The sequence below is a fragment of the Rhagoletis pomonella genome, unplaced genomic scaffold (assembly GCF_013731165.1).
Source record: "Rhagoletis pomonella isolate Grant_MI unplaced genomic scaffold, Rhpom_1.0 Rhpom_scaffold_00007, whole genome shotgun sequence".
Lineage (NCBI taxonomy): Eukaryota > Metazoa > Arthropoda > Insecta > Diptera > Tephritidae > Rhagoletis > Rhagoletis pomonella.
Window position 1 is genome coordinate 22,170,587 of NW_023458561.1, and position 5,090 is coordinate 22,175,676.

Consider the following 5,090-nt stretch of genomic DNA (forward strand, 5'->3'; position numbering starts at 1 on the left):
CGGGTTTGCGTTTTCTACTCTCAATGCCATCGTCGCTTTCGCCATCACTCTCCTCGTTGTTTTGTTTGCCATTATTTGATTCACCTACGGCAACAGCAAAATTTTTCAGCAACTCCTTCCTATCACCAAAAATTACTTTTTCCATAGGTATCTCCAGAGACTCATTGTGGCTGGCGGTGTGTTTGTTTTTATCATAATTTGCAGGTATTGTCGCTTCGTCCGATTTGCTATTCGATATCAGTTTTTCCTGCATCAATTTGTCATACTCTTCAGCACATTCGAGCAGATCTAGAATACTTTCGTTTTCACTGTCACTCATTTTTAAACTTTTGCAAGCGAATTGCTAAAAATATCCAAAATAATTGTGGCGATATTTGCTAAATCTGCCATGCAAAACATTTGTTTTGGATTTTCGACATATGGGAAATTTGACGTGCACGTGTGTGGATCTTGTGGAATGAGTTTATAGTAGGTTTGTTCCACGAAGGAAAGACACAAGATCACGCGGGAAGGAAAGAAAGAAAAAAGTTATTTTCTAGCTGCCGAAATCTCGACGCCATCTTTGTTGTAAGAAGTAACCAACGAAGAGAACGGAGAAAACCGCGAAATTGTCGAACGCATGAATAATCATTTTTATTATGCAAATTCTTCTATAAATCATGCCGTTGTGTTAAATTATTTTTTATCTTATGTATACGCACATTGTCACAGGCGAAAATGAAGAAAATTGCAGTAAAGAGCCACCAATTGTAAACAACGAAGAAATGTAAACAAACGGCTAATGTCAAAATCGTTAAACCTTTTTCCTAAATGCGATTTTAACGGGCTACTCTCCGTCCCGCGTGATCTTGTATTTTTGGTTCATGGGTTTGTTCCACACGCTTTCCGGGCTGTTTCGATAATTAGAGCGTAAAAAATAGGTTATTTCCCTACAATCCGTACCGGGTCCGGTAATGAAAGAATAAGCGAAAAGTTTGCTCTCGAAAATGAAACATAATCTTGAAAACGGGAACGCAAAAACCACCGAAATAGCCCGGAAATCGTTCCCATACTCCAGAAAATGGGCATTAGAGAGCGCATGCATTCCACAATTGGATCGTAAATTTCTTCTTTCTCGTGTCCGGAATAGCCCGGACTTTTTCTCCGGGCAAAAATGGATAAAGTGTCAAAGTTGCTATCAGCTGTTTTGTGTTTACATGTTACCTGCATTTACTTGGTGCTTTTAAGGAATAATGAATGACCTGTTGATCTACATTTTTGGTAATAAAATTTCCCAGTTACAAATCTTCGGTAACGTGCAGAATAGACGTGTTATTCTCTAATTACCGGATCATAGAATAGAAGGTTACGACATGGTGCTGTCAAAAATTTGTTTTCCTCCAATGACGTAGTTGCGAAGCATGATTCAATAGGTGGAATCCCGTATTCTTCGGACTCGCACTAGTAAATCTGTCAAAAAATAAAAATTCGCTCAGAGCGAGAGAGTAACATTGAAAAGTACGGGATCGCTTTCTAGTAAAAAATGGTAACTTCTATCAACTTCAACATAACCTGCAAATTTTGGTTGTAAATTTTTGCTTATTTTGTATGTAAACACACTCAGCTCACACATGCAAATAACCACAAATACTTTCAAATTCATTAGAATCCACTTAACCAAGTAATTAAATACTTTTCAACATGAATTAGCAGAGTGCACTTTTCTTTTGTTTACAATTTGGTTGCCAAACACACTACAGCTGATCGTTTGACACATTTACCAGCAAAAAATTCTCGGACTACAACTGGTAACTTCTGACAGAGAGAGAACCGTATATATTCTCTTTTTTGTCCTCTCAATAGTCAGAGAACCGAGTACCAAGAATGATAGAATACAAGATTGCGCCAATCGAGCTGAGAGTAACTGGCCGTGACGTCAATAAATACCAGAATGAGAGAGCAAGACGAACTCGACAAGAAAAAGAGGAAGCATCGAACAAAAGTCAGTATTGCCAAGTTTTCAATTTGAAAAAGCACCAAATATTTATTGGTGTATTTTATGGACTTTATATGCATACATAATTATATTGTAAGGATGCCGATTCAAATTAATAAAAATCAATGTTTCTTGCACGACGGTCGATTTTTTCTGGCTTGATTGAAGGTGCTGCCACATATTTTGTTGTCGCTTATGATTGTGCCATGCTTTTATTAAAATTTTTGTGAAGTTGCTTACCACGCTTTTGATTGCTATAAATTTTGCTTCCATTTTTTTAAGATTTTATAATTTGGTGTCTTCAAACTAAAAACAAAAGCACCAAAAACGCACCAAGCACCATACTCAAAAATATTCGGGTTTTGAATATCCACTAAATTTGGTGCGAAAAGTATTAAGTTGGCAACAGTGAATGTAAACAAAAGTATTTTATGACGTCAGCGATGTCATGGGTGGATGCTGTCAAATCGACGATGAGAGGGTTAGCGGTCCGCGAATGGCGCGACCTTTATTTTCTGGATCGTGACCGAGTACGGGATCGATTTCCAGTAAAATCTGATTGATTCGGACTATTTCTGACTAGTCCGGACTCGTACGGGATCGCAACTATTAATAAAAGGTTTCCTTAAAAACACCCGATTTACATGATTCATGTACTTGGAAGCAATTCTTGCTCATTCTCTTTTGTGTTTTCTATTTGTTTCACGTTTCAATTCTGTTGAATTCAAGTTTTTGGTTCTTTAAATGGGAAGCAACGAAAATGCCAAAAGCAAAGCAAGAAAGTTGAAACGACTTGACGGTACAGACGCATGTGTACTCGTCCCTTTTCTTCTCACCCCCTCTCTTCCACATGCGAGCAGAATTGAATTCAATACTTGAACTGTGTAAAAGCAGTCAAAGCAGTTTTCTCGCTCCCTCTTGACAAAATCGGCTCCAAGGCGCATCAATTACAGGTGATATCGATAGAAGCTATTGTGGCGAATACTGCGGCAACACAAAGCGAACAACGAGAAATAGGCAGAATGTTCGAAGAATGACGTAGAATGTTCCACAAAGAGAAACGTCAAGATGGATGAACACTGCGAACAGCGAGAGAAAGAGAATGAGCGATAAACTTCAGAATGTTCTAGAGTTGCCATAAGTGCCAGCGCAGGTATATAAGGGCGTCGTCACAGCGGAGTTGAGTTAGTTACGAATTACAAGTCAGCCAGCTACAAGTAAAGTGAGCAGAGAAGCGAGTTGCGAATAAGCAAGCTATAAGTTTAATTGTGTGTAACAGGTTCAGTAAAGCGTTGTACATGCTTTAACAAGTATTGTAGTGTTTTTACTGTATTAGCAAGTATTGTAAAATTGTTTGTTGTACATAAAGTTAATTGTACTACCATTTGGTCATCGTTAGCATTTATTTAACAATCCAGCGATACGAGCCCGAGTATATTTGGGTAATCCCTCAAGGTTTCGAGGATAATCGTAACACTATGCTTCTTCTTATGAGCACGCTTGTGTCAAATTATCGTCTGTTTTGCATTGTTTACATATTCGCGTATACATACACATATACGTAAATATATACCCTGCAAACAAATGCTATGAGCAAACCTTTAATTATTGAATCATGGTTGCGAAGTGGGTTATGACAGAGAACACCTACAGAATCGCGTACGCGTACGCGTACTATTAATTTTACGTTGAGTTCGTTGGCGCTCAGCAGACTTTAAATTTATAATTTTTTACGAATTGGCCTTTAGTTTCAGGTACGAAAATTAAGGGTTTTCGTTCACGTGAGTTCAGGCAGTTTAGCCGAAACTTTCCCAGATATGTAAAAAACATACCTACTCATTACTTACCTATCAAGAAAAATAAAATAATATGCTGGCGTTTGTTTTATAACTATTTTATTGCCTACAAAATCTCTTACAACTACCATATTTGTTTTGTTTTTGTTCTTTACGAATTATATTTACGAGTATATTGAAGGTTCTGTACATTTTTGGATTGATTGCATTTGTATGTATGTATGTTTATTCGAATAACAATGAATTAAGGGAATAATAAAAATATTAGAATTTGTAACACGTAAACATTAAAAGAAAATGATTATCAAAGCCACAAAAATGTTGCTAATAAGAAAAGTAATATTTACAATATGAGCACTAAAATTACCATTTATTAATATTCTCATTCCCGGTTGCACCAATCAATTTTAAAATTTTCACCCTGTTAAAATTTAAAATGACACACTCTTGTAGAGAAAATTTTTCATTTTAAATTTTAGCAGTGTGATAAATTTTAAAATGGATTTGTGAAACTGGGGATTAGTTTAATAAATTTGAAAAAAAAATACAGGGGCAACTGTATGCCTATATAAAAAATTTAGAAAAAATGTTAGCAGAAAATTTTTGTATAGTTGTAGATAATGCACATAAATAAAGAGGATGTATAGTTTGTATTTCGCCTTTACACGTATTTGCATTTCTTTTTATTAGCATATGCTACAAAGTGACTAAAATGTATGGGTAGATGGTAATGAAGGCAAAATATTGTCACAAAACCGGCAAATTTCTCCTTTTTCTTTTGTTATATATACTGAAAACGAACAGATTTGGTTGCTCTTTTCGATCGTCGCTACAAATAAAAATGTTCATGCCTAGAATTTTTCTTTGCGTCTGATACGTTGATTAATTTGGCAAATTTTTGTGGTAACAAATAAATACTTTCCAATTAATGTATTTTGTGTGTAATTTAAAATAATTGTATGAATCTATGCATGCACGAATATAATGTACAATTTATGTAGGTATGTGTATTTATGAAATATGTATGATAAAATAAGTTAATATCTGTAAAACAAATAACAAATAAGGATGTAAACATACATATATAATTGGCTAACAACGAAAAACTAAAAATAAAAATAAAATTTCAAAAACAAAAGTGAAATCAACCCGAAAATGATGTCAAATTACATTTCATATGCAATTTTCTAAGTATCGTTTGTATGTAGGTGAGTAGTTTGTATGGATGTATATAGTTTCTGCCCAAATATCTTACTTCCGCTTCAATTCCACTGCACAGGGTGTTTCAACTGAACTGGAAAATGCCTGTCTACATGAAA

The 5,090-nt window shown here is 35.3% G+C and overlaps 1 protein-coding gene across 1 annotated transcript in view; it reads right to left on the reverse strand.

Annotated features, from left to right (window-relative positions):
- LOC118743611 (kinesin heavy chain-like) overlaps positions 1–5,090 on the reverse strand; it is a gene marked incomplete at both ends in the record, with an annotated part of 69,612 nt that overhangs the window by 63,793 nt on the left and 729 nt on the right. The gene's annotated exons all lie outside the window — the stretch shown is intronic.